At 35.2% G+C, this 7403-nt stretch overlaps 1 long non-coding RNA gene across 2 annotated transcripts in view; it reads left to right on the top strand.

Annotated features, from left to right (window-relative positions):
- Positions 1-7403, top strand: part of LOC103465996 (uncharacterized) — a 73583-nt gene that overhangs the window by 5002 nt on the left and 61178 nt on the right. For both annotated transcript variants that reach the window (XR_001776670.1, XR_533901.2), the window contains exon 2: positions 5317-5431. This is a non-coding gene — a long non-coding RNA (uncharacterized LOC103465996). The remainder of the gene's footprint in view (positions 1-5316; positions 5432-7403) is intronic.

Raw genomic sequence — 7403 nt, forward strand, 5'->3', positions numbered from 1 at the left:
TACTGGACATATATTTGTCAAAGTTCCATTTCCAGTTTTCCACAAGCCACCATGTTGGGGGCCACAGCAAATGTACAGAAGAAAGTTATTTGGTCAAACAACGCCATCTCCATGGTGGTGACATCACCAAGATGCTTTCTTCTTTTTCTTCAGTAAAGACAATAAAGGTCATATGAGTTAATGGGGACATAGGCAGAGGGCAGTAACGGAAGAAAACCTTGTAGAGGTTGCAAAAGATTAACAAAAAAATTGAGACTGGGGTACAACTTTCAGCAGGATTCCAACTCCTAGGGTTACAGCCAGAGCTACAATGAAGTAKCTTAAAGTCTACTGATGTGTTAGAATGGCTTTGTCAAGTCAAGACTCAAATCTGATTGAGAATCTGATRGAAGGATTGGAAACTTCCCTCTCAGCAGCTCTTCATCCAAACTGATTGAGCTAAGTTGGAAAAAGAAATGGATAACAGAATAAATCAAAAATTATATTTGATAAATGCGATCAAATATAATTGGTTATAAGTCAGTTATATAATCAACATTATACAGCTTTTATCTGAGCTTTTRTCTGATTTGAGGGTTTTTCTACAATAAAAAATGGAATAAATAAATTAATAACATTTCAAAGTTTCAGCAGGTTTTTGTTTATTCACGTGCATTTGAGTACATGACGACAGTGAACTAAAAATGCTATAACTTTAGTACTTTGAGGAAGTCTTTCATTGTTCTACTAAAATCTGAAAGAAATATACATATTTTYGTATTAAATGTCCWTAATGTAGTTTAGATGACAAAGTAATACAATTTGTGTCTGAGATGGTGCATTGTGTTTAAGCTGTTTATAGCTCCTAACAGGGGGCTGGTCTCTAATTATCTTGGTTACGGAGGCATGGCCAACAGACTGCAGGCCACACACACTTCACAGGACGAGCACTGACCTGTCTACTGTTCATCTGCTCACCAGTCCCACACAGACACAAATGTATGCACACACACACACTCACTCTTACATGCACACACAAATTAAACACTTTGTAAATGACTCATGTGAACGACCTTCTGTCCGGGGTGCTTTACACTTGAACTTTGTTTGCTGCCAACTTATGAGAAATTAGATGGTCTTTGTAATTTATCAATTTCTTTGATGAAAAAAAAAAAAAAGATTGTAATTACAAAAAGGTAGCACATAATTGCTTGAAATTGCAAACAACTTGACAGACTGGAATGCTTTAAATGCGTGTCTTCATATTTGTCTTTATAGGTATATTTCTACAGAATCATGTGGAAGTGTATTGGTTTAACAAAATCTATCAAGTGCAGTACATCTAAGTAGCATTAAATATGTACATTTTTTGAAAGCACGAATCRTCTATGTCTGTTTACAATGTGTTTGCCTTTTTCACATAGGTATACATGTACCCATTCTGAGTATGGTATGTTTTTGGTTTCTTCTCTGAGCTTTCTCACCACGCCCACAATTCATTAGTAATTGACCGCAGCAGCCTCACTCATTAAACATTAACGGCCTACTGGTGAATAATTGATTAATGATATGAGGCGATCTGCAGCAACATTCTGACAATAAGAGTGCATGGATGAGCTGAAGGAGAGTCCTGAACAGATGATGCACTAACTCTCAGTCAGTCAGTCAGTCAGTCAGTCANTTGAAATTGCAAACAACTTGACAGACTGGAATGCTTTAAATGCGTGTCTTCATATTTGTCTTTATAGGTATATTTCTACAGAATCATGTGGAAGTGTATTGGTTTAACAAAATCTATCAAGTGCAGTACATCTAAGTAGCATTAAATATGTACATTTTTTGAAAGCACGAATCRTCTATGTCTGTTTACAATGTGTTTGCCTTTTTCACATAGGTATACATGTACCCATTCTGAGTATGGTATGTTTTTGGTTTCTTCTCTGAGCTTTCTCACCACGCCCACAATTCATTAGTAATTGACCGCAGCAGCCTCACTCATTAAACATTAACGGCCTACTGGTGAATAATTGATTAATGATATGAGGCGATCTGCAGCAACATTCTGACAATAAGAGTGCATGGATGAGCTGAAGGAGAGTCCTGAACAGATGATGCACTAACTCTCAGTCAGTCAGTCAGTCAGTCAGTCAGTCAGTCATTAAACACTGCGTTTAATCTGTGCTCAAAGTGTATATGGCTCTCCTGTGATAATTAAGCTTGCTCTTAGCATAGGTTTTACATACTATGGCATTTTTTGGCACACACTACAATTTGTGCCATTTAATGTGAAGAAAACTTTAACATTGGACAGCAAGCCAGAAAAGCATTATTATCATGTTTGTTTCTAGATTTGAGGGAGCTATATAACTGTAGCTGAGAGTGTGTTGCCCTCGTAAAGCCTGATGCAAAAGCAAACATGTTTTAATTTTCCACCTCCTGGGTATGGTGAATGCAGAAGGATTTAAAATCAAACATTTGTGGATGGGAAGGAGAAACTAAGARATKTTTACTTTTGGTAGAGAATGTAATGTATTGTACTGTAATGTACTGAAACCAGTACAGTACAGTACTGTACATATTTTCTATGTTGAAAATTTCTCTTAAAAACARCCACTCATTCTCAGAGAGAGTGATAATTAGCAGATTTGAAGGATACAGTTATTTTGCTTACCAGGTSCAATGRAAAATGAAAACATATTTAGTTACTTTTCCAGAAAAAAAGTAACTAAATATAACTAATATTTGTGCCTGAGATGGTACATTGTGATTAAGTTGTTTATAGCTCCTAACAGGGGGTTATTAACAGTTGATAACTTTGATCTCAAAAGGCTAAAAGGATCTTTTCTAAAGGGAACRCTCATTGAAAATGATAACTACGTTAAAAGTTCTACAAGACTGAACAGACTTCTCTGCATCTGTGAATGAGAGCCGCTTGGACCATGCTTACTCCCTGCACCCTGAATTCATAAGTTCAGTTGAGACCTGCACTCACATATACAGTGTTCACCATAGCCTTAGTTGTGTGTGCTGCACTTGTTGCAGTCTAATTTCTGCATCTTTGTTTCTTTCCTCAACAGGGTAAACTACAAGTCCTCTGTTTAGCCTGTATGTAGATTAACACAACTTTATACTGTTTGTAAAATCACACCGAACATTACCTATGCAACTTAATACTGTCCAGTTAAAAACTTAAAATTATAAGACATGTTGACATAGAATGGCAGCCAGTGCAGTTATCGAGAGATTGCGCAATCCCAGGTGAGGCTCAGCTCGCTGCTGCCTCATCGGCTTCGCTTCTAAGCATTTGAATGGGAAAATGTGAAAATTCAGCGATTTTGAAGAAAATCGTTGAATTTTCTTCAAAGTCATTTGAAGAAAATTCAAATTTAATTTGGTTAAATTAAATGARAAATAGGTACTTTATAGTACAAACCACAGGGTGAAAATATCTTTATAAATGATTTTATTATATATTATTTTTCCATGATGACAGGTGTGTGTGTGTGTGTGTATATATATATATATATATATATATATACTTGTGTATATATATATATATATACACTTGTGTATATACACTATATATACACTTTTGCAATGCATGGTCCATGTGTTTATATAAAAATACAAGGGTAAATAATTTTGCAAATCCTTATAATCTTCTAATATGTGGTGTATATGTGGGGTATAATTAGCATGTTGTCTGACATTGACTTCCTCCATTCAGTGTACTAAACATGGCTAATAAATTAAAAAAAATTGCTAAAAAGCTTATTTTAGGGAAAAGGCTACTGCTAATGTGGGCAGAAGCTATTACTAATGAGCTATTATTTCTGCTAATGTTAATGCATCGTCTTCCGATTTTTACTTTTGCAAAAGTAAAAATTTGATATTTACTTCGTGGCACTTAGTTACCAGAAAATGTGCTCATCTCTTAGCAACAGATTAAAAACAAATATTGTTATTGTTCAAAAAACGTAAAATTTCTTCTGCTCTTTTGAAATACTACTTATTTTATACTACTTAAGAATTGTGCAGTTGGTGAATTTTGCAGAAAATKKAAATGTTTTTTTTGTCATTGATGGTAAATATATTATAAAACAGACATTCAACACAAATGTAAAAATCTTATTTATACTTCATGGCATTTCATTACAAGAAGAAAACGCTCTTTTCTTAACACTAAACTAATTATTGTTCATAAAACATAAGCTCTTTTGAAATACTGCTTTTCTGCTCAGAGAAGAAATTTACAGTTGATTGATTTTGCCAAAGCAAAAATTAGATSTTTACTTTGTAGCACTTGGTTACCAGAAATCGTGCTAATCTCTTAGCAACAGATTAACAGCAAATATTGTTATTGTTCAGAAAACACAAGCTTTCTTCTGCTCTTTAGAAATACTACTTACCGTACACTATTTAAGAATTGTGCAGTTGGTGAATTTTGCAGAAAAGTGAAAATGTTTTTTTTTTTTTTTTGGTCATAAACATATTATAAAACACACAAATTTAAATATCTGATTTATACTTCTTGGCATTTCGCTACCAGAAACAAAAATGCTCATCTATTGATACCAAATTAATAACAAGTAGTACTAGAAAATTTCTGAACAAATTTAAACGGGGCCTGCTAAAGCGGGCCCATCGGTTGAAACCCAGTGTTGTGATGCAAAAAAATTAGCATCAATGCTAATCTACAATGTAGTCAATAGTTTGTGGAGAATTACGAGAATGTCATATTTCATATATTTAAATCAAAACCCAATCAATAATTAGCTATCRACTGATATGAAACTTTTACATTGTGGTATGTTTTTCAGCCATATTGTCCAGCCCGACTTTGAAGTAATTGAACACAAGGTATTTCATTTGTCTTTGAAATTCAGCTTGCTGCTCAGCGTCCCTATTTGTATTTTTAGTGTATCTTTTRGTCAGCATCATCAAGGGTGAGATTTTCATATACACTTTTGCCTGTTTCATTTAAATAGTTCAGAAATCATTTTATCCCTGCCCATTAATCTCCCATTTGGCTAATTATCACTGTATCTAATTACAAAGCTTTTAGTTGAAGTGCTTCCTCTGCCTGTGCCTCCCTTTATTATGATTTTTTTTTGGTCTTCCACTCATCATCTTCACATTGCCAGTCACAGTGAGGACTCAGTCTAGCAGTGAGCAAATGCTTAATGAGCGACAACTCCAGCTACAACAAAATGATTAAAATGATCTTGAAATAGGCATTCAACTCAGCCAATCTTTACTCCTGRGCAGAAAGTGACATTGGATAAATTTTTCTGCTTTGCTATTAAAGTACCACCCCCACTTTTTTTTCCTTTTTAGCAGATGCCTTGGTTGGAGCTGGCTGCACATGTCTGGCCATCAAGCTGCTATTTCTGCCCGTGCCAGTCGCTCCAGGATTGCAGCTATGAGAAGAGAGCTTTGAAGAGCTGTCCAGGTGAGAGCTTGGCAAAGGCAAAGTGTTTCCGCTCTTTCACAACACAGAGTGCCCTTCGAGGACTCAAATTGCCCTGCAGTGTTATGGATAATACTCAAATCCCCACTGAAATTTCACAAAACACACATGCAGACATACAAAAAGCCCATTTGTAATGCAGACATACAAAAAGCTAGTTTGTGAGTTKGCTTGSACTCACRCTCTTCCAAGAACACAATTAAGTTCAAGTTAAAATGTAAGGTTGAACCATAGAGGGAAAGGAGAGRAAATTTGTCTCAGACTTCATTCCCTCGGGGCTGTTTCAAACAGACTGGAATAATGATGATAACAAAAGTAATAAAAACTATAAAAGTCTATTTCTCACTCTGGACTAAAGTCCTTCCCTTTTTTCATTCTCTCATTTTATTTTTACTTTTTCTCTTTGTTTCCATCAGATTRTATAATGCAGATTGTGAGAGCATATGTGCTTGAGTGTGTGTTTATAATTATTGGTATCAAAATTTGCTTTTCTTTGTCCAACCAACTCTGTAGATACACAGAATGTGGTGAAAGTTAATTCCAAGTTGGGCTCAATAGTCTGAATACATTGGAGCAATCTTGTGCAGGGCTGATGTTTCCTCAGGGCAAAAGTTTATTTTTGTCTGTCTCCATGTATGTGCTTTGCACCAGGTACAACCCTAACAGACCTTCTTTTTCGCACCTCAGAAATGGATGATCACGAAGTCTCACTGGTGTTTGTGGAAAGCCTATTTTCTGAAACTCTGATGTCCTTCACAGCAACTCGCGAACAGCTTTGTTTGAGAATTATTTTGCTGGCAGAGGCCCTATGCATTGCTTGAGGAACAAAAACAAGCAGAACAAATCAAGTGTTACGCGCAAACAGCCATTAAACAATTTACATGCACAACACCACTATTTAAAAAAAAAGAAAAAGAAAACAACTAGAATCAAATGCAGACAAAGATCTTCTTACATACATTTTAAATTAACCCCTGGAATCATTTGCAGCCTGTATGTTCACAAAGATGCAAATTGCTTCTCCAAGAGAAACACTGTGGGTAATAAATCATTTCCTGCTCACGTAATCTCAGAGATGACAAACTACATATATCTCAGAATGCATTTGTTCATGAAAATATGCATAAGCCTGGTGACATAAGTTTTTTTTTCATTTCTGTTGAGATGGTGTGTGTGTAAATACATCTGCAAGCTGAGTAAAAGGAGTGTGTGAACTGTGACATCAAGTCCTGGAGACACAATTTTAAGCCACAGCCCCAAGATTGCCTCTTCACTTATTAAGTTAAACAAGCCAGATACTCCGGTGCACCTGGTGAGCCAATGTGAATGGATGATATGATGATTCACATGCAGCAACACTTTTCCATTAAAGACTAGTATTTGAAACATTGTTATATGGTAAGATGTCAATACAGATAACCACTAAAAATTCTTTGTGATTTTTCTTTTTTTTCCAGGAAGAATTGAAAACCAAAGTTTACACCAAACAAAAAGACACATGCATTTTTCTCAATGTCTGAAGCTTCTCATTAAATCAGTTAAAATAATTAAAATTAATTATATTTGCTGAATGTCCGAAAACCTAGTGAGAATGTTTTTTAGATATTTTCTTGCAATTTTCTTCAAATTCAGAAATGTACATACAAATGATTAATATTTCTCTAAACCAGAGGTTCCCAAACTGTGGGGGGCGCGGGAAGCCGTCTAGATGAAAAAAACAAAACAAACGCTGTATGCGCTGGGTTTTTACCTTAGAATGGCCAACTCTCTGTTATTCTTATGTCAATTTGATACAGTAGGGGCTTCCACACTTCCCATATCTGTGTCCTCTGCAGTGGTGGAGAAAGTACTCAAAACATTTACTTAAGTAAAAGTACAAATACACAGTCAAAAATGTACTTAAGTAAAAGTCAAAGTACCACATTAACATTTTACTTAAGTAAAAGTAAAAAAG

The sequence above is a fragment of the Poecilia reticulata genome, linkage group LG6 (genome assembly GCF_000633615.1).
Source record: "Poecilia reticulata strain Guanapo linkage group LG6, Guppy_female_1.0+MT, whole genome shotgun sequence".
Lineage (NCBI taxonomy): Eukaryota > Metazoa > Chordata > Actinopteri > Cyprinodontiformes > Poeciliidae > Poecilia > Poecilia reticulata.